Source organism: Cnephaeus nilssonii (genome assembly GCF_951640355.1).
Source record: "Cnephaeus nilssonii genome assembly, chromosome: 15".
Classification (NCBI taxonomy): Eukaryota; Metazoa; Chordata; class Mammalia; order Chiroptera; family Vespertilionidae; genus Cnephaeus; species Cnephaeus nilssonii.
In genome coordinates this window covers 65,865,118-65,888,388 of record NC_137086.1, presented here as the reverse complement: position 1 = coordinate 65,888,388, position 23,271 = coordinate 65,865,118, and positions in this window count along the sequence as shown.

The following is a 23,271-nucleotide window of genomic DNA, read 5'->3' as shown; positions in this document are numbered from 1 at the left end:
TCTATGTTCCCAGGACAGGACTTGGGGTGTGTTCTACTCCAGGATGTAGACAACCTCCTACTGGCTAGCTCCACATAAGCTCAGTGCTGGGAGGGAACACGAGCCCTTCTGAGACTACTAACTGAAACAGGTTATCGGGTGTCTAAGAAAAAGGCACAGATTTGTCAGAAAGAAGTTAAGTATCTAGGCTTCCGGATCACCCAAGGAAAACGAAGGCTAGGGCCTGAAAGGAAGCAGGCAGTATGAGCCATCCCAGTCCCTAGCACCTGGCAGCAGATTCAGGAATTTCTGGGAGCAGCGGGGTTCTGTCGAATTTGGATCCCAGGGTTTTCAGACCTAGCCAAGCCTCTCTATGAAGCTTTAAGAGGAGAAGAGAAGGCACCCATCGACTGGGGTCCTGAACAAGAGAAAACCTTCGTCACCATAAAGGCAAAGCTCACTGAGGCCCCAGCACTAGGGCTACCAGATGTGACATGAGACTTTAATCTTTTTGTTCACGAGAACAGCGAGGTAGTCCTAGGAGTTCTAACCCAGGAGTTTGGACCCTGGCAAAGACCAGTAGCCTATCTCTCCAAGCAGATTGACCCAGTTGCCTCTGGGTGGCCCCCGTGCCTCAGGGCCCTTGCAGCCATGGCATTATTAGTCAAGGAAGCGCATAAGCTTACCTTAGGGCAAAACTTAAATGTAAAAGTACCTCATGCTGTTGTTACCCTGATGGAAGCAAGGGGGCAGCACTGGCTGACTCATGCTCGAATGACTCAGTATCAAGGGCTGTTATGTGAGAATCCGTGAGTACGATTAGAAGCAGTGAGAACACTTAATCCTGCCACCTTTCTACCCATCGTTGAGCATGATTGCCTGGAAGTCCTAGAGGAGGTTTATTCCAGCCGGCCAGACCTAAGGGATAGGCCCCTGCAAAGCACGGACTTGATATTGTTCACAGATGGCAGCAGCTTCTTAGATGAAGGAAAAAGACGAGCTGGATATGCAGTGGTATCAAACTTTGAGACAATCGAGGCACAAGCCCTGCCTGAAGGATGGTCAGCGCAGAGGGCAGAACTTTGGGCCCTAGTAAGAGCCCTAGAACTCAGTAAGAATAAGCGTGCCAACATCTACACTGACTCGCGCTATGCCTTTGCTACCCTGCATATCCATGGGGCTTATATAAGGAAAGGGGGCTCTTGACATCAGGAAGAAAAGGAATAAAAAACCAGAATGAGATTTTAAAGTTACTAGAAGCAGTCTGGGAGCCTAAGAAAATAGCCATCATCCATTGCAAAGGTCACCAGAAAGGGAAGACTCAGTATCAGAAGGAAACCATCGTGCTGACGCTGCAGCCAAGCTGGCTGCTAAAGAACAAGAAGCACCTGCAGGAATCATGTTGGCCCTGAATTATCTGAACCTCCAAAATACACTCCCCAGGAGGAGAAATGGGCCCAGAAAGAAGGGGGCAAGAGGACAATGGAAGGCTGGTGGATACTCCCAGATCATAGGGTCTATGTCCCAGAACAGTTAGCCCATAAGGTAGTCCTCCAGCAGCATGAACTCACTCATTTAGGGAAGACTACCCTAGAAGCTTTGTTAGGCAGGTACTACCTGATTGCCCATCTACCCTCCTTGTGTGCCTCAGTCTCTCAGCGTTGCCTCCTCTGTGCTCAGAACAATGCTAAACATGGTCCTGTGGGACTGATAGGAGTTCAGCGTTGTGGGCAAGCTCCTTCTGAGGACTTAGAAGTAGATTTTACAGAAATAGGGCCTAGCAGAGGGAATAAATACCTGCTAGTCTTTGTTTGCACCTTTTCAGGTTGGGTCGAGGCATATCCCACTCGCACTGAAAAGGCGAGAGAAGTCACTAAGGCATTGCTGAAGGATATAATTCCACGGGATGGAATGCCTCTGACAATAGGGTCTGATAATGGCCTAGCCTTTGTAGCAGAAATAGTACAATAGGTAGCCAAGGCTTTAGGAATTAAATGGAATCTACATACAGCTTACAGGCCTCAGAGTTCAGGGAAAGTGGAGCTCATGAACCAGACTCTAAAGCAGGCTATGGCTAAGCTATGCCAAGAGACAACCTTACCCTGGACAGATATCTTGCCTCTTGTACTCCTGCAGGTACGCTGTGCCCCAAGGGCCAGGGTAGGTTTCTCTCCCTTTGAAATTCTATATGGTAGACCCCCTCCCTTAATTCGGCCAAAGGGAGATTTGGGGGAAATAGGGAACTTAGAAATCCAGAAACAACTACAAGGACTTGGAAAAACTGTCTTTGAGGTCCACAGGTGGGTTACTGACCAACTACCCATCTCTCTAGGAACAGCTGTACATCCTTATAAACCTGGAGAGCAGGTTTGGGTAAAGGACTGGAAAAGGGAGCCCCTCAAGCCTACCTGGAAGGGACCCTATCCAGTCATATTAACCACCCCCACAGCTCTTAAGGTTACAGGACTAAACACCTGGATCCACCACTCCCGGGTGAAGGCAGCACACCAGCCAAGTGACATCCAGTCTGAGTGGAATATGACCTCTGACCAGAAACACCCCCTGCAGATCACCCTCAAGAAGACAGCAGACCTGGCTGAGTAACCTGCTCCAAGGAATTCAGATAACACCCTGCTGAATTCTCCCTAACACTAATCTTTCCTTCTTATCTCCTCCTAAGGTAACATGCTCTAGTATTTCTGGATAATCACTGGTTTTATCTAATAATTCTTATTTTGTCTTTTCATGAGTGTTAGCAGAATCCAAGACTAGTACCAGGAGGAGAACTCATCTCCTCTTGCTGGGACACAGAAGCACCATAAAATTACTGCTCCCCACACAGCAAGGAAACAAAGGCCTTATCATAAATTGTTGGATTACACCTTGTCATGCCATCCTTTGCTCCTTGCTTAGAAACTTGCTACCCAAATATGCTAGACTGGGTAGTCAACGAGAAAACCCAATCAAGCCAGATTTTTGTTAGCTATACTTATCAGCCTGTGGCATGTTATGACTCTACTACCAAATGCACGTGGGGGAGATTGTACTGAATGGAAAAAATAATAATAGGACCTGTCACAGCCAATGTGCAGCTAACTAATGTTGCTCCTATTTGTTTCAGCAGTACGCAGGGCCAACATCCAACAAGTCACCTGCCGGATGAACTATGCAACTCTACCCGCAAGGCTGAAAACACCACCTACCCCTGGTGCCCCCTGCAGGAACATTCTACGCATGTGGGACCACTGCTTACCTCTGCCTGCCTGCAAACTGGACAGGAATGCCTTTAAACTTCAGATGGTCCTACAAACCAGAAGAACTCCCTACAAACCCCTCTGAGAGGAAGAAGCGGGATGCTAACCCTTGGTCATCGTTCCTTTCCAGCAGGAAGTAGCTAAGAACGGTCGTCACCCCTGTTCACCATAACATTCCGTGGTCATTGCTCCACAAGGCTAAAAGAAGTTTGTGGGACAAGAGGTGGGAGGGTGGGAATGAGGAGGAAACTGGTCTTGCAAGGCGTTTCAGGCCAAAAAAACTGTGAACAATGCACTGCCCGGGGGCGGGGGGGGGGGGGGCGGGGAGGTTGTTATCGCTGGCCCCACGAGAGCGGGACTGTGGTGGGATGGTGGAACAGGTGAGCAGAGGTGCCAGGCCAAGGCAGGTGCTGAAGCATACTGGCCCCTCCTTTGGAAAAACTGCTGTTTGAACTATTCTGTTATTCTTAGACAGTCTCTTATTCTGTAGGTCAACTCTGTTGTTTTTAGACTGTTTTTAGCTTGAATGATAGAAAAGATACTTAACTGTCTGACCTTGCAAGCTAGCCATCTAAAGGGGCTGATACACTGCTACTGATAATAATTCCCATATTCTGCCAAGTTTTTGTTCATCCAAGGTTACAGGTGTCTATATAGATATGATATGTACTCAAAGTTACAAGTTGTCTGTATAGATATGACAGGTGTTTGTTAGATATGATATGTATTCAAGGTTACAAGCTGTCTTACACAAAGAACTAGAAGGATATAAAAAGGAAATACTCCTACTTGTGTTTGTTCAGAATTTGACAGAGGTAATCTGCTCTGAACCTGCATGCAATAAAGATGACTTCTAACTAATTGGCTGATTATGGTGTCTTGTCCAGCTCGCTGATTTGTGATACAACAGTGCAAGTGGGGACCCGATCGCCCCAACAATCATCCCACAGATGGCAACCAGCAGTGGCAGTGGGGGCAGGGCTGCTGCCCGGCTCCCAGGCACTGAGGGAGCCGTGTGGGGGGCCCAGCCCCAATCAATCATCCTGCAGGCGGGATGGTGGAGTAAGTAAGGGGGTGGCACCAGAGAACAGCGGGTGCAGGCAGGGCTGCGAGGCTGGGGGCGCGAGCTGGGACTGCGAGCCTGGGGGTATGAGCTGGGGCCCTATCCCTGCAGGCCACCCCAAGGGACCCCATCCATGCATGAATTTGTGTACCGGGCCTCTAGTCTATATATATAAAAGCCTAAGTGACCGTCCTACTGTTTGACCAGTAGCTATGATGCGCAATGACACCAGGGGGAAGATGCTCAATGCAGGAGTTGCTGAGCTGCCATGACTTGGCAGCTGCAGTTCTTGGGTGACGCACCTGGAACCAGAGAGGAGGGAGCCTGATTCTGGGGTGCATCACCTGAGAACCACCCTCTCGCAATCCAGGACCCCCCAGAGGATGTTGGAGAGCTAGTTTTGGCCCGATCTCCACTGGCCAGGCCAAGGGACCCCACCGGTGCATGAATCCATGCACCTGGCCTCTAGTATGCATATAAGTTCTTTGGTTGATCTCTTCCCACCCATCCCCACTCCCTTTCCTTCTGAGAATCGTAAGTTTCCTTTTCCTACTTATTCTTCCTCTCCTTAAAGAATACCCTTCAATATTTCATGTAATACTGGTTTGGTTGTGATGAACTCCTTTAATTTTTTCTTATCTGACCTTCAATTCTAAATGATAGCTTTGCTGGGTAGAGTAAGCTTGGTTGTAGGTCCTTGTTATTCATCACTTTGAATATTTCCTGTAATCCCTTCTGACCTGCATAGTTTCTATTGAGAAATTAGGTGGCAATCTTATGGGCATTCCCTTCCAGGTAACTAACTGCTTTTCTCTTGCTGCTTTCAAGATTCTCGCTTTGTCTTTAACCTTTGGCATTTTAATTATGATGTGTCTTGGTGTGGTCCTCTTTGTGTACCTCTTGTTTGGGATTCTCTGTTCTTCCTAGACTTGTAAGTCTATTTCTTTCACCATGTAGAGGATGTTTTCTATCATTTCTTTTTTTCTTTCTTTTTGTTTTTATAATCCTCATCTGAGGGTATTTTCCAATTGATTTTTAGAGAGAGTGGAAGTGTGAGGGGGAGATAGAGAGAAACATTGATGTGAGAGAGACACATCAATTGGTTGCCTCTAATATGCACCCTACCAGGACTGGAAGCCTGCAACTGAGGTATGTGCCCTTGATCGGAATCAAACCTGGGACCCTTCAGTCCACAAGCTGATGCTCTATTCACTGAGCCAAACCAGCTAGGGCTGCCATGATTTCTTCAAGTAGGTTTTCAATATCTTGATCTCTCTCTTCTCCTTCTGACAGCCCATAATGAGAATGTTGGTATGTTTGAAGTTGTCCCAGAGGCTCCTTACACTATCTTCATATTTTTGGATTCTTTTTTCTTTTCGCTCTTCTGATTGGGAGTTTTTGTTTTGTTTTGTTTTGTTTCTTCATATTTCAAGTTGCTGATTTGATTCTCAGAATCCTCTACTGTTGAATACCTGTAAATTATTTTTTATTTAAGTTAGTGTATGCTTAATTTATGACTGGTCCTTTTTCATGCCTTTGGCATTCTCACTAAGTTCCTTGAAAGTCTTACTAAGTCCCTTGAAGGTCTCATGAAGATCCTTGAGTAACCTTATAACAGTGGTTTTGAACTCTGTATCCAGTAGTTTGCTTTCTTCCATTTGTGGTATGTTTCTTTGTCTCTGCATTTTTACTGCTTCCCTGTGTTTGTTTCTATATATTAGGTAGGGCTGCTATGTCTCCTGGAATTGGTAGAGTGGCCTTATACAGTAAGTGTCCTAAAGGGCCCAGTGGCTCAGCCTCCCCAGTCACCTGAGATGGGCACTCTAGGTGTGTCCCTTTGTGGGCTGTGTGCACAGTCTTGTTGTAGTTGAGACTTGATTGCTGTTGATGCCACTGGGAGGAATTGACCTCCAGGCCAAGTGGTTGTGAGGACCAACTGTGACTACAATGAGAGAGCTGCTATGCAGGAGACATTCCTATAAAGCAGGACTTGCTTTAGTGGGGCTTTGGTGCTCACTGAGTGATGTGGATGTGTAGAGTTGTAATTTGGTATGGTCTGAAGCTTTCCACTGAGTGCACTAGGTTTGGGTTTCCAGGAGGTCCAAAGTCAGCCACTGCCTGGGGGCACCCATCAGGAGCTACAGAAAGAGTTGCAGATTCCTCCTATTTGTATTGGGTTTGAAGAGCCCACGTAAGACCCAGCTGTGAATCAAAGCAGGCTGGTGCTGGTGCCTTCCTGGTCTTGGGCCTTTTATTGATGGATTTGGGGCATGCTGACACCAGCTGCAGTTTGTTTGAGAGAGTTTAGCAAAGTCTGAAGCCTGAGCCAGGACAGGCCATTCATATGGAAAAGCTGCTGAAAACTGCTTGGGTGGGGCTGCACATTGGATGGGGTGGGCTGTCAGGGAATCACCAGAGTGGAACAAACAGTGTGCTCCATACTGATGGGGCCTCAGATATGGTTGCCAGTCAGCCCTGGGACAGGAGAGGTCTGGCACAGGAACAATGACCCCATGCAAACACTTCTGTCTGCTATAAAGCCACCCCTGCGTTCTTGCCCCAATGCCGGACAATCCAGTTCCTCCCCATATGTCTGGGTCCCCAATGCCTTCTGGTGCTGGAGCTCAGAGGAAGTGAGTCCAATTAAGTTCATTCCTGGCCCTTTAAGAGGGACACCTGGATCTCCAGTACCCGCTGTGTCCCTCAGCCACAATCCTTGCTTGTTTTTACAGCCCAAAGTTACAGGGGCTTCTCTTCCCAGCTCTGGAACCCTGGGTGGGGGGTCTGGTGTGGGGCTGGGACCCCTTCCTCCTCATGGCAGCCTCTGCAGGGATGATCTCCCTCTGGGTTAAAGAAACAGCCCACCTGGGTGCTGGACCAGCCCTTTCCGCACCTCTACCCCTCCCACCAGTCTCAATATAATTTTTATAATTATAACTGGTCCCCAATATTCTATTTCTGCCCCTATAGTTATAAGAAATATTAATCATGTTCTGTTAACCATGATTGTTCTGTTCTGATTAAAGAAAGCACATTCTAACCTGGCTGGGAGTTACACGCAGGACCTGGGAGCACATCTGGAAATGCCCATTCTCCACATTAGGGAGCTGCCTATTACCATGGAAAGATGAACAACCTTGTTGCAGAAACCAGAGGCACCAGCCCTTTGAAAACCTCAGGCCTTTGCAAACCCTCAGCCTGCATTACCTGTAAACTGCCCATTGTGCATGCCCATTCTTATCCCTTTTGCCTACTTTCCCATGCAATCTTTGTCCTTCTACCCAATATAAGCAGCTGGCTTATGGTGGGGGGTCTGAGCAGATGTTTGTGGCTGACCTGCTGCTCTCCCATACTACTGGCACTATTGGAATAAACACTCCATAAGATTCAACCCTGTCTCTGCTGAATTAGCTCAAGTAGTGACAGGCAGCCCAGACCCATTGATTGTTTAGTCTCTACAATTCTATTTCTGCCCCTCACAAATGGAGTGCAGACACTAAGGAAGACAGTTTCCTTTTAATTCTCACCTGAGGATTTTTCCCCCCATTGATTATTTTAGAGAGAGTGGAGGGGAGGGAAAAGGGGAGAGAGAGAAACATCAATGTGTGAGAGACACATGGATTGGTTGCCTCCTGCACATGCTCTGACAGGGGCTGGGGATCAAACCTGCAACTGAGGTTATGTTCCCTTGACTGGGAATTAACAGAAAACCCTTTGGTCCACTCTCTGATGCTCTAACCACTGAGAAACACTGGCCAGGGCTGGAGTTTCCTCTTAGAATTAATAATAGAACTATCATATTGAGGAGACAGAAGGAAGCTAGGTAGATAGGTGTGGGACTACTGGAACCCAATGAGGCAGAGTTACTAAGGCACCCCAACTAGGTGGGCAAGGAAGGGCCCTCAGGAGAGAGGCATACACTTTAAAATGTATGGATATTGCTAGGACAGGTACCATGCAGATAACCAATCACAAGGCATTAAGGTGTATAAATCAACCCAAAGGATATTGCTAAGGCAGAATTATTTGAAAAGATCAATTAGGAGCTAGCAAGACTACCCACCCCCTAAATTAAGTCACACACTTCCTTTCGCTTTCTCTCTTCTCCCTGACAGGCAATGGGTTCCTGACGTTTGTTCCTGTGGCGGGACCACGTCCCTGCCTCTGTGGGCCTCCACACAGGGACTACTAGACTTTCATTAGCTTGGACACTAAACTACTCCCGACTGTAACATAGACAGGGAAACTCCGGACAATGGCCTGCTCTTGGAGTCCCAGCTCCACCTTTTCCAGGACTGGCTTCTCCCATAAACTTTGGCTCCATTAATTATTTTTGTCCACAATTTTATTCTTCTGTTGTATAGCAAATCAGCGAGCTGGACAAGATGCCTTAATGATAAGGTGACCAGACGTCCCGCTTTTGGCGGGACAGTCCCGATTTTTAACAATTTGTCCCGCGTCCCGCGGCGTTTTAAAAAAGTCCCGATTTTTGGAAAGAATGCACGACAAGCTAGGGAACGGCGGGAGAATGGGAAGGGAGTATACGGTTTTCGGAGGCTATGTGGCTATTTAGCCAGGATATGAATTTTATATTATTTTTGTTAATTTTATAATGTTAAACTTTAATAATAACAAATAATTGTTGAGAACTGATTATCGAGAACTGCTTATCAAAGTTCGCATTGTTGATCAGTTGTTAGAATTCGACCACCATTGTTTGGACTTAATGAACAATGGCATTTTTGGGGATTGGCAACGACGAAAACATTTTGTAACTGTCTCTCAGACGATACACATCGTACTGCGTGCTAGTAAGCTAATTAAACAAGTGATGTCATTACAAATCAGCTATTCAGATAATTTAGATAAGTAATTTATTTATTTATTTCATAAATACATAAATTTTCTTGAATTTAGCAGACAGTACTCGTATTATTTATATTTTATAGTGGCAGCAAAAAGTCTAGCGCCGGCCTTGAAAGTGACACTTACGACTTACTTTACGGCAAGTTCATGACCTTTTAAACAACGACAGCAATCTACTAAAAAAAATTCACTCAAATGAGAAATATGCCAAAGAATAAAATAATACTATACATAATTTTTTATTTATTATATTTGTAAATTGTACTTACGTTGAAATTTAAAAAATATATTACAATACTATTTTTGCGTTCTATGAAAATTTTTGTTGCTCCATATAGACCAAATTTTTAATCAAGAACCCCCCCCCACGCCCACCCCCACCCCCCAACCCCCCCACCCCCTTTTCCGGGTCAATGGTGTCCCGCTTTACCAATGTTAAAATCTGGTCACCTTACTTAATGAACCAATTAGTTAGGAGTCATCTTTATTGCATGCAGGTTCAGAGCAGATTACCTCTGTCAAATTCTGAACACCCAAAGGAGGAAGCGTTCTCTTTTTATATCTTTTTGGGTCCTTGTGTATATTATTTTTACAGACAATTTGCAACCTTGAGTACATATATCTAACAAACACTTGTAACCTTGAGTACATACCATATGTATACAGACACCTGTAACCTTGAGTGTCATATCTATACAGGCCCTGGCATCAATATCAGCGTATCAGTTAGATGGCTAGCTTGCAAGGTCAGACAATTAAGTTTATCTTTTCTATTATTCAAGCTAAAAACAAAGTTATTTTACAGTCTGAAAATAACAGAGTTAACCTACAGAATAAGAGACTGTCTAAGAATAACAGAGTCGTTCAAACAGCAGTTTTCCAAAGGAGGGGCCTCTATGCTTCACTTCAACTTCATGAGACACAATCCCGGGAAGAACTTCGGCTCACCCTTTGGGTGTCAAAATGACCCAGCAATTTCTCTTCATGTTTTACCTAAAAAACATGGGAGCACTTATTTGTAAAGATATTCGCACCCCTATGTTCATTGCAGCATTATTTACAATAACCCAAACATGGAAACACCCCCTGTCCATTGAAGGATGAATGGATAAGATGCGTGTGTGTGTGTGTTTTAATATATATATTTTTATTAATCTCAGAGAGGAAGGGAGAGGGAAAGAGAGATAGAAACATCAATGATGAGAGGGAATCATTGATTGGCTGCCTCCTGCATGTCCCCTACTGGGGATCGAGCCCGAAACCCAGGCATGTGCCCTTGACCAGAATCGAACCCGGGACCCTCCAGTCCGCAGGCTGACGCTCCATCCACTGAGCCAAACCAGCTAGATTGTGTGTTTAATGGAATACTACACAGCTATAAAAGTATGAAATATTGCCACATGGATGGATCTGGACAAAATTATGCTAAGTGAAATAAGTCAGATAAAAACAAAAACCATATGATTTCACTCATGTAGAATATAAAATAAAATAAAAAGTAACAAGTGAACTAATAAAACGGACAAATTCATAGAAAGAGCAGGGTGGGAGGAGGGCAAAGCGGGTAGAACAGGTGACTAGACTTCAGGCGGTGAGCACACGATACAGCATACAGATAACGAACTGCTATAATGTTGTACACCTGAAATTTATATAATGTCATTAACCAATGTTTCCTCCATAAATACACGTTTTAAGAAGAAAGGAGGGAGGGAAGAAAAAGTTTGAAGCTGGAGCTGAGCACTTGTGGGTTCATTATACTATTCTTTCTACTTCTGATTTTTTAAAATTCCACAATAAAAAAGTTTTTAAAATAAAAACAAAGGTACTATTCATAGCAAGGTGCAATGACCGCGCCAGGCAGCAGGTTACTTCTCCCAAAGAGGGAAGCCTGCCGGACGCCCCACGCCCCACACCCACACCCCGGGCCGGCGGAGGGTAGCGTGGCCGGTCCCCACCCTCCACCCTGACCATCCCGCCGGGAGGGGAGCGGAGCAGACCCGGCCCCTCCGCAGGGGCGCGGACCGCCGTCCTCCCGGCCCCTGCCGGCTGGACCGTGCGGGGAGCGGTGTCCGTGATGGGGAGAGGCGTGGAAGCGCCCCGAGTCGCGCAGGTGAGGCAGGCCCCCATTTCCTAAGCTCGCTCAGGGACGCGGGGGTGGAGGGAGAGGACCGGGTTAGGAAGAAGGAACACACACACACACACACACACGCCTCCCTCCCTCCCTTTCCTCTTCCTCCCACCCGGCCGCCCTGGTCCCTCGAGGTGGGTTTGGGTTTCGGACCCCGAGGACCGCGCCCTGGAGCTCGGCGGCTAGAGGAGCCGACAGGAATCTGGGCCGCGGCGGTCTGTGGGTGGCGGGCGCCGCGCGGCCCCTCCCCGCTGCCCTCCCGCCCATCCTCTCCTCCATCCTCTCCTCCTCCTCCATCTCCTCCATCTCCTCCTCCTCCTCCTCCTCCATCTCCTCCTCCTCCTCCTCCTCCTCCTCCTCCTCCTCCTCCTCCTTCATCTCCTCCTCCTCCTCCTCCTCCTCCTCCTCCTCCTCCTCCTCCTCCTCCTCCTCCTCCTCCCCCCCTCCCCGCTGCCCTCCCGCCCATCCTCTCCTCCATCCTCTCCTCCTCCTCCTCCTCCATCTCCTCCTCCTCCTCCTCCTCCTCCTCCTCCTCCATCTCCTCCTCCTCCTCCTCCTCCTCCTCCTCCTCCATCTCCTCCTCCTCCTCCTCCTTCATCTCCTCCTCCTCCTCCTCCTCCTCCTCCTCCTCCTCCTCCTCCTGCTCCTCCTCCTCCTCCCCCCCTCCCCGCTGCCCTCCCGCCCATCCTCTCCTCCATCCTCTCCTCCTCCTCCTCCTCCTCCTCCTCCTCCATCTCCTCCTCCTCCTCCTCCATCTCCTCCTCCTCCTCCTCCTTCATCTCCTCCTCCTCCTCCTCCTCCTCCTCCTCCTCCTCCTCCTCCTGCTCCTCCTCCTCCTCCCCCCCTCCCCGCTGCCCTCCCGCCCATCCTCTCCTCCATCCTCTCCTCCTCCTCCTCCTCCTCCTCCTCCTCCTCCTCCTCCTCCTCCTTCATCTCCTCCTCCTCCTCCTCCTCCTCCTCCTCCTCCTCCTCCTCCTTCATCTCCTCCTCCTCCTCCATCCTCTCCTCCTCCTCCTCCTCCTCCTTCATCTCCTCCTCCTCCTCCTCCTCCTCCTCCTCCTCCTCCTCCTCCTCCTTCATCTCCTCCTCCTCCTCCTCCTCCTCCTCCTCCTCCTCCTCCTCCTCCATCTCCTCCTCCTCCTCCATCTCCTCCTCCTCCTCCTCCTCCTCCTCCTCCATCTCCTCCTCCTCCTCCTCCTCCTCCTCCTCCATCTCCTCCTCCTCCTCCTCCATCTCCTCCTCCTCCTCCTCCTTCATCTCCTCCTCCTCCTCCTCCTCCTCCTCCTCCTCCTCCTCCTCCATCTCCTCCTCCTCCTCCTCCATCTCCTCCTCCTCCTCCTCCTTCATCTCCTCCTCCTCCTCCTCCTCCTCCTCCTCCTCCTCCTCCATCTCCTCCTCCTCCTCCTCCTCCTCCTCCTCCATCTCCTCCTCCTCCTCCTCCATCTCCTCCTCCTCCTCCTCCTTCATCTCCTCCTCCTCCTCCTCCTCCTCCTCCTCCATCTCCTCCTCCTCCTCCTCCTCCTCCTCCTCCATCTCCTCCTCCTCCTCCTTCATCTCCTCCTCCTTCCCCTCCACCTCCCCCTCCCCTCCCCTCCTTCTCCCCTCCCCCTCCCCTCCCCTTCCTCCTCCCCCTCCTCCTCCTGGTCGCCTCCTCGCCTCCACCCCGCCCCCATCCTCTGGTCCCGCAGCCACGGCTCCCGGAGCGGCCGGCGGCGCAGCGCCGCGTCGCCTTTGTCTCGGGCCGTGGGCGGCGGGCCGGGCCCAGCGCTGGCGTAAGTGGCGGCCGCGCCGCGGGGCTGGGCGGGCTGGGGGCTCGGGGCGAGGCGGTGCCGGCCTGGGGACGCGGGGAGCAAGAAGCCGCGGGGCGCGGGGCGCGGGGCGCGGGCGCGGGCGCGGGCGGGGCTGGGGGCTCTCGGAGCGCCGCAACCTGGCGCCCGCAGACGGGCGGCGTGGGTGCAGGTCCTGTCGGCTGTGTTTCTTCGGGCAGAGGCGCGGGGACGACGCGGCCGAGAGGACGGGCAGAGATGGAGAAGGGAGCGGAGCTGGCCGCCGTCACCGCCGTCACCACCATCACCAGCCATCACCAGCCATCACCATCACCATCACCATCACCATCACCATCACCATCACCATCACCATCACTGACTGCGCCCACCCCGGCCCCAGCCTTCCTCCCGCTCATCCCCCGGCCGCGCCAGCTGGATCCGATGGTTTCCTTTTCACGGGGATACTTTGAGAAAGCGCCGGTCTTGCCCATCAGGAGTGAGTGCACCTGCTGCGGGGTGTCCCGCCTCCTGCGGTTGCCGGTTACCTCAGTTTTCCCGCCAGAAAAAGGGGCACAGCGATGCTGCTGCATTGCTCAGTCAGACCGAGTGGCCGCCCTGCCCTCCGCCGTGCTGACCCCGCTCCTGCGCGGGTTTCACGGAGTTTAAATGTTTTCTTCCACCTGGTGATGATGATGATGCAGTAGTGTCTTCACTAAATTCGATAATCAGGAGTTTTACAATGTTCTCTCCTTTGATTTTTGAGTGTCAAAATACCGGTAGCAAATAGAGACGTAAGAAACGTGAAACTTTGACTGAAATAATACCAAGAATAGAAGCAAAGCGAGTACTTTTGTAGAAGAATCACCGGAGGGCTGGAGGGTATGACGGGTGCCATTTCAGCGGCCAGTGGGTTTGGGTGCATGAGGTCCCCGCTGTGCGCACCGCCCGCTGCACGCCTCAGCGGCTGGGCCTCGGACCCCAGCACAGCCTGTGCCCTGCCTGCCGGGGCCCCGGGGACAGAGCGGGGACCTTATGGAAAGTGACTCAGAAAACAAGCTCCCGGCTCTGCCTTTGCCCACTGGTTAGAAATGAGCCTTGAACTTCTGTACTTTGTTACAGACCCTAAATCCCCGGCAACTTTCTGCAAAGTTTTCTTCCCCCGAAGTCAGGACAGCAGGGTCCTTTCCGTCCCGCACAGCACGTGGTCCCTCCACCCGCCAGAACGAGCGTGGGCACGCTGACCAGCAGTGATGCAGGCCCTGGCCAGCAGCTGCTGTCCCCGGGCCACATACCTCAAGCGTTGAAATGTAGACTGCCCATCACCAACTCCAGCCTCGCTAAGGAGTGAAACGGGGTTTTTCAATGGTACATGCTGTCTGTGGAGAATGACTTTGCAATCACTTCTTTCCCTAACAATATTTTGGGGTCTCAGATTTGAGTAAGGTGGAGCAGATCCAAAACAATCACATTTTCAAAACAAGGACTTAAAGAATTACTTCACAGTGCTTATAATTCCGGATCTTTGGGAAATACTTAGCATCTTAAGGAACTTTGCCTTTGGTTGTTATTGAATTTTACTGTTATATCCCACATGAATTGTTTTAGCCCATATGAATATTTATATCCCCATATGAGTTATATTTTAAGATAATTAATTATTGAGGAGTGAGTTACATACATAAAGTTCTTCAGGGCACAATTCGATGAATTTTTACCCATGTGTGCTCCATATAACCAGCACCCAGAACAGGGTGCCGGGTATTCCATCGTCCCATTGTCCCTCGTGCCCCTGCCCAGACATCAATCACTGCTACTGATTGCTGTGAACAGAAAAACATCAGTTCTTTTAAAGTAGTTCTTGAGTAACTTCTTTTTCCCACTCCCGCTTACCCCCAAATCTGGTCGGCCCCTTTCTTTAGCAAATAGGACAGTCCGAGCTCTGGGCCCAGCATGTGAAGATCGGAGCCTCGCCCCAAAAGGCTGATTCTGCAGGAATTAAAAAGTGGTGCTACCGCACGTGCAGGTTCCGGGTTAGAGGGACCCAGGCAGACCCTATCCTATCTTAAGGGGGGAGGGTTTTGATTTGGTTTGGAAGGGGCGGGCGAGGCTGCCTGGAGGATGTGAATTTTTAAGTTAGGAACTGAAAATTGCGTAGAAAGTAGCCAGCTAAAACATGCAGTAGGAGAGGAAGGAGTATTCCAGCAGGAAGGAACACCGTGAGTCATGCCTCATGTTGACGTAAGAAACATCCAAACCTGTAGAGAACTTTGATGAGTTTATTTGAGCCAAACTGACAACAATTACCAGGAAGCAAAATCTTAACGGATTGAGAAAATGCTCCAGAGAATGGCAGTTTTGCACCTTATTTTATACATTACAATCAAAGGAGGCAGAAGGGGTCACATGAAATTCATTGGTGATAGATTAGGGAGGTGGGAGAAAGCAATCTCTGGGATTGGATAAAACAAAGACACATACTTCTTTTACACAGGTGGGTACAGGGTAGTGAACAGTTAACAATGAGCGTGATAACAATGGTGATGTGTGGTCTCTGTTCCAGTGTAGTGGGGGGTCTGGAAAAAAGGAAATTGCTCTGACATTCCAAAGGCATGTTATTGTAGATGCAAAGGACAATAGACAGGCTCAGTGAAGGTAAAGATCGACCTTTGTCAGGGAAGATACAGAGCAGGACATGACTGCCTGCCGTGACTCACTTTCAGTTAGGAAGCTTTATGTTCAGACCGTGCTGTGTAGTTATTTTTGGTCTCTGAGTTTGTAAGGCCACCACGTGGGCCTCCCCTGACCTTGTCAGGTTTAGTATATATTCCCCTTTTCATCCACACTCAGAAATAAAGCATGGAGTGTTTGAGGAACAAAATTAAGTTGGAAATAACTGAGTACAGGGCTGGTGGAGAAGAGCGTGAGATACAGCTGAGAGTCAGTAGGGTCCCAATCAGACTAAATTTGTGTTGAGGGCTGTTTGCTCTGAGGACAAGGCTTCAATGTGGGGTGTGGCAGGATGGAATCTGACTTCCCAGCTGACTGCTGAGTGGTGGGGACATTGTATGAGGGACTGGGTGGGAGGCTGCCCTGGGCATTCAGGTGAGAGAGGGGTAGCGTAGACTAGACAGTGGCAATGGGAATGGGGGAAATGGATGGAGTGGAAAGAAATCTAGAAGGTGAAAACACAACTTGGTGTTTGACAGGTGAGGACTCAGGGATGACCCTTCGGTTTATTAGATCTTACAGAATGGGTGCACGATGGTACTGTTACCAGTGGGAGTGCAGATCTTGGGGTGCTGTGGGGAAAGGAATTTCCTGAGGCCCCCCACGGGAGGATGGCACCGCATGGAAAGCGTTACTGATGATGTAAAATTAAGGGGGTTCCCCTTTAAGGCCCCATCTCTGTCCAGCTCACCATGGAAGAAGTCTAATCTTGTCTTCAGTGGGGGTAGAATTGAGGCCACTGCCCAGAGTCTCTGCTCCATATTAAAGTCCAGTCCAGTCCAGCATCTGGCCAGCTTAGCTTGTGTTCCCAGCTACAGCCCGTTGTGTGGGGTCCCCATGGCCATGGGCCATGTGCGTGCTTATGGCCACATGGCTGGCCAGTGCAGGTCACAGAGCAAGAAACTGAAAGGGAGCAAGGAGCAAGAGATAGAAAGCAAGCAAGTGGGCAAGAGAGGGAACTCTGGGGGTTACAATCAGGAGCTTAACCGATTAACCTTTCAGGATTTTGCACACTTGCAGTGGCTTCACTCCGCTAGCCAATCCGTTGTTCCCCAGGCTAGACTGAAGGCAGGCGCCTTCCCTACATACCCTGACTTCATGTGCAGGCGCCCATCTCCCCCTTTGTTGGACCCCTTCCCCGGTGACCTGCAGGGAAGGGACGGGTGGTTTCCTGGGGCGTGTGATGCTGTAGCTTCCTGGTGAAGCTGCCCGGGTGGCCATGCTTATAATGTCTGGCCTCCCCTTTGCTCTCTTCCTATTATTAATATTAATAACTAGCTAATTTCGACAATAACAGTACCATTGAAAAGTTTATGTAACATATTTTGATACATTTCTTTCTGAACACATTTAGCTTCAGTTGGAAGCTAGCTTGTGGAACGTTTAGCTAGAAACATCCACGAGGAAGTTGTAACGAATATTTATTAGGCACATTCTATATGCCAGGCATACACTTGTCACCTGCGGTGCAATTGTGAACAGCGGACCGCGTCCTCGGGAAGTCACATTTTGTCAGGCTGGATGTGCAGCCTGGGGCCACCAGATGTGCGTGGGGACTGGAGGCTTCAGCGGGCACGAGGCTGCTCAGTGAATTGCAGTGAAGGAACAGAAGCCTAGAATCAAACCCCAAGGAGCATCAGGGTGAATATAAAATGGGGAAAAGGAGAGCTGGCAGGGAAAGCAAGAGAAGAGTGGCCTTCAGAAGTCTAAGGAGTGGTCCCCAGTGTCACAGCATCTGAGAAGTTACGTGAGATGAGGACAAGAGATGGTAGTACTGTTATGCTTCTCAAAGTGGGCCCCCCAGCAGCAGTGGTACCCCTGGAATTGAGGAATACAAATTCCTGGGCTCCACCCAGGCCTACAGAATCTGCCTTTGAAGCCCTGAGAGCGGGAGCCAGCAGTTGTTTTAACCAGCTGTCCAGGTGATACTGATGCGCACTAACGTGGGAGAGCCACCGACCTAAGGCACAGACTGGTGAGGAAGTCTTGAGTGACTGGGAAACTTGGTGACAGTAATTTCATTGAGTTATATCCAGTTTGGGCAAATTTTAAAAGTTTTTAATAGGATTGTTTAAGTTTTGTTTTATTTTTTATTTAGAAGTTTCAACTTTTTCCTGCATGTTTGAGTTTTTTTCTTATACTAGTTGATAGAACAGTAAATTCATATTTTGTTTCACTCTGTTCTGTCTGATTTTTGAAGTTTCGTTTTTCTCTACTAGGAAACACATCCCTTTTTGAGGTCTCAATATGTTAGGCCACCTGCATCATTGATGCTTGATTCACTGCCCTCAACCCTGAAATTGGGGAATTAAAATTCCCAAACAGAGTGCAATCCTGAAGACAAGGGGATCTGAACAGGAGCCTGAGAAAACACCTAGATGCTTAAATGGGCTCTTCCCAAAAGTTCCAAGACTCCATCAGGGACTTATTTCTAATTATTTGAATTTGGTATTTATGGGAAATAATTGGAAGTGTGCCCTTTAAGCTGATCCAGCAACATAACCATAATTATTATACTTCTAATGTACTTATGAAGGAGAGGATTCTTATTAACCAGGTCTTCTCCTGATTCCTCTGTTGTCAGGCTCCCAGGCATTTTATTTCCATTTTTCAGGAGGAATTAGAGCATTTCTATTTTGTATCATCAGGGAAAATCTATGGTAGATTTTCAAATGAGAAGTAACCGACGCAGATATTGCCATTCCTGTTCAAAATGAAAACTTCATTTTCTGTGAATAAAACCTGGTAGGTGGTTTCAGTGCTTTATAAAGTGAGTGACGAGCACAAAGAAGGCTCTCAAAAGTGGATGGACAGATGGATGGATAGATGGATGGATCAATGGGTGGATGGGTAAATGAATGGAGGGGTGTGGACACATGTCTGGAAGGGCAGATAAAAGAAAAGAGGTGTATGCATAGATGGTTGGGTGGATGGATTAGTGGCTAGATGGTTAAGTGGATGGATGAATTGGTGGATAATGGGTAGGTGGATGGATAGGTGGGTAGAAGAGCAGATGGATAAAAAGGTGGATTGAGAGAGTTGTTCTGTCTAAAGAGGGGAAAACAAATACCCCTGAGGATGTGCAGTGAAATGAGCTGAAGACACAGGGCCCTTATGTCTAATGTGATCTTGTACAAATCCTTTAACATTGTGTATTGGCCACCCCACCTGTTGCCAAGTTTCTGGTCAGGACCAGATTGTATAATGACCACGAGTGTGTTCAAGCTGTAAAGTGTAACAGGAATGTAAAGAATTCTTACAGATGGTTAGATAATGGGCTGTAGTTGGATATTGCTTTTAAATATGTTAGGACTGCACTTTTGCTCAGCTTTGGGGACATGCAAGTCATTCCTTGTGCCAGCCCACATAATGTTTTGGCAGGCTCTCTTTAGTCCTACATATGTAGTGGTACAGTGACCTTTGGCTTAATACAAAGTTTCCCCACATACGGGATGCAGCATAGAAGCACATGTTACCAGCATGTCAAATCTGTGATATCGATGAAAACAAGATGAAAATGTACAGAAATAAAGTTAACTTAAATTTGATGTAAGGGAAATATATGATAAATTATAACAGTTGAGATTTAACTGTATGGCAAAAATTGCGAAGGCAGCACGCCTACAAAGGACGGACTTGGGGCCAACTCTCGCTTCATGATCCGAGTAGGTGCGTAAAGGAGTCAGCTGTTACTGGCTGTTGAGAATCAGCATGAGCTCTTTCTCCAGTCGAGTGGCACACAGTGAGCTAGTTCCTGGACCCTTTCAGAGAGGCCAACTCATCTCCTTGGTGTTTACAAAATGCTTCACAAACATTTTTGTGCACACGGTTCTGTTTAATAAGTATTGCCGTGGCCATTTTCATAGATAAGGAGAGGAGGAGCATCCCCTGTTGAGACCACAGAGCCAAGACTGCAACCCAGGTGTGCTGAGGAGTCCAGCTCTCTTTTTGCTGGAGGACTCCTCAGTAACGGAGCTCCCAGCAGAGTGTCATATCTCAGAGGTCACCCTGATGATCTTGTTCACTGTTGATTCTTTTGAAGAACCCTCAAGTGGGTGCAAATGGGATCAGAATGGGCCAGTGCCCCCAAAGGGCACATAATGAACACAACACCTGCAGGGAGGGGTGCTCCCTGCCTGGGCTGTGGGTCCTGGTGTAAGAGTGGAGCCTCCTAGTCAAGTTCAAGTTGAATGCTTGCGAAGCTGGTGTGAGCTCTGGCTGTACTGGCACACCCCATGAGTCTCTGGCGGGGTTTGTGGGGACACCCTTGCATCAGGGGCAGGCATCTAAAATGTAAGGACAGTGGGCCTTGTAGCAAAACATTATTGAACATTTGCGACCTCTGGGGGGATGCAGTTTTTAGTTGGTGCCTGCTAAACTGGCCTTTGAGCCAACTCACAAGAGGAAAAGAGATGTCTTTATTCATAATCAATTTATTCATACATTTTACAGGCATTTAAGGAATGCCTATGACATGCAGGAAGCCACAGAAATAATGTATTTTTTCCCAATTATCTTTCTTTGTATCCACTTAATAATTTATATATATATATATATATATATATATATATATATATATATATATATACTAGAGACCCTGTGCATGAAATTCGTGCACTGGGGGGGGGGCGTGCCCTCAGCTGGACCTGTGCCCTCACACAGTCCAGGACCCCTCAGGGGATGTCTGTCTGCCTGTTTAGGCCCACTCCCTGTAGGGATTGGGCCTAAGCAGGCAGTCAGACATCCTTCTCACAGTCCAGGACCCCTCGCTCCTTACTGCCCACCTGCTCACTGCTCCTTACCGCTCGGCTTGCTGCTCCTTAGCGCTGCTGTGGAGGTAGGAGAGGCTCCCACCACCGCTGCTGCGTTTGCCAGCTGTGAGTCCAGCTTCTGCCTGAGCGGCGCTTCCCCTGTGGGAGTGCATTGACCACCAGGGGGCAGCTCTTGCGTTGAGCATCTGCCCCTGATGGTCAGTGCGCATCATAGCGACAGGTGGTTCTGGTCGTTCCTCTGTAATGGTTGCTTAGGCTTTTATTATATAGATATAGATATATAAAAAGAACTGAGATAGAAATTATCAAAAGTTGAAAGGATGTTTGAAATCGTATGAAGACTGATGAGAACATCCTTTGACTTTCGTGTTAGTTATTGGCCACACACACTCGGCTCTGCTTCAGAGCTGCTTCCCAGCTCCAGGGACTCGCCGAGATCTCCCTTGTTGATATCATCAACGTCCTCATGAAACACGGTGTTGGGATGATGATGGGTTGGTTGTGCATTTTCTTTTTTTTTTTAAATATATTTTATTGATTTTTTTACAGAGAGGAAGGGAGAGGGATAGAGAGTTAGAAACATCGATGAGAGAGAAACATCGATCAGCTGCCTCCTGCACACCTCCCACTGGGGATGTGCCCACAACCAAGGTACGTGCCCTTGACCGGAATCGAACCTGGGACCTTTCAGTCCGCAGGCCAACGCTCTATCCACTGAGCCAAACTGGTTTTGACTGGTTGTGCATTTTCTGAGACGAAAGGTGAGGGCTCAAGGACAGTGTGCACAACGTGGAAGCGGCACCAGAGCCTGGGCGTAAACATGTTCCTGAGGAAAGAACAGGTCTGCATTCACTCAGGCTGCATGTGGGACCTGACAAGGCCACTTCATGTGCTGGCTGGCTGGGTCGTTTTCCTTCCTGTGCCTCAGTCTCCTTATGTATAAGAGGGAGGGTTCAGTGGACACTTGTAAGGATATTGTAAGGATGCGCTAACACTTAAACGGGTGCTTCCTGTGCACCAGGCACCATGCTAAATGCCTCCCACGTTAACCCAGTCCTCAGGGCACGCTATGGGACAAGGAAGCAGTAGGTGAGGCACAATCCATATTGGGAACCGAAGGCCTGCAGCACTCGCAGCACACGCAGCACATGTAGTCTGGTCTTCTCTGTCCTCGGCCGCCCTGCAGTTTCCTCGGGAGTCACGGAAGATGACAGGACCTGCCGTCCTACGGGGCAGTTGACCTGCGGGATGTTCCAACACAACTTTGACTGAGAAAGCACTTTGTGATGCACGCCGCACAATACGGCCTGGTGGGGCCCTAACGGCGCCCTCCCTCACCCGGCTGCCTGCCCAAGGGCCCTTTCTCCCATGGCCCCAACAAGAAGGCAGAGCTGCCCACGAAAGGCGTCTTCCCATCTTTATGTGCCCGGTCTCAGCTGCCATCTCAGCATCCTATTCTTGTCTTAAAACCTAACTTTGAGTGACTCTGTTAAGCAAGACATTTGCACCCCAGCTGGGGGAGGGTTGGTACCAGAACAGGAGAGAACATAAAGAATATACCTTTGATGAGAAATGTGCTTTTAGTGGTGTCTGCATCTCTGTGCGCAGGCAATGGCCTGAGTCTCACTCCCGTGGAGGGAGAGACTGTTCCGACTGCATTGCCGCTTCCTGCCAGGGCTCACCTCTGACCGGGATGGACTCGTCTTCCCGGAGAGGCACGTGTTTCCGTCATCGCAGAGCAGGGGTTCCCGTGCCCTCACTCAGGTTGGGCTTGGTTCCTGTTGGCGGCAGGGTGCCTTTCAGGGGTAGTTACTGGCCAGGACCCCAGGCCCCAGCCGCGAGGGGTGCTTGCCTGGGGTGAGGCACAGATGACGTGGTTGGGATTAGTGGAGGAGAAGAGCTCACCCTCTCCCTCCAGTGGCCCCAGCCTCTCCTTTTCCACAGGAAGAGGCGCAGAGGGAGGGCGTGTGAATGACTGGCTGGGATTGTTTATGTTCACCCACTGGGAGTGGGAGCTACACACCCGCGGGCTGCAGCTCGTACATACCCTGCCTGTTTCGTGAGAATTCAGCTTATTTCCTTAGGAAACTGCTGTGCCTTCTTTACAAAAGCGCCGACTCTGCTGAGGTTCCTGCATGTAGTGCAGGCCTGAGAAATGTACACCTTCGTGTAGGAACGTTCGTTTACCTGATGTCCACAACGCAATAGCAGGAATAAAAATATAACTGAAATTAGCCTTATCAATAGAAAGTTAAAATCCTAATGTATGCCCTTGCTAATTTTTTCTCTCTGCTACAGCAAAGGAACGAAATGGATAAAACAAGAAAAACTTTCAGAAGTTCATTGCTGACTACTGTTGACATTCAACGGCCATGACCTTCTGAGTCCACAGGCAATGAATGGACAAGCAATCGTGTAAGTCACAGGAGCAGTGTTCTCCATCGCAGCAGGTTTTGTTAACTAAGTCTACTTGCCATGTGGAACGCTTTCTAGAATGTTCTGCCTCATGCAGTTTCCCAGAGCCAGCATGTGAGCTGAAAAGAACATTAAATAGGAGAGGGGAACCTGGGTTTTATTTCTGACTCCACCTCTGTCTAAACGGCTGACACTTGCAGGCCATTGAACCCCTCTGAGTCTCCGTTTTCTCTTTTGTAAATGGGGGTGTGGAGAACACAGTTGCCAGGATCCCCCCAGCTCTGCAATGCTGTGATCC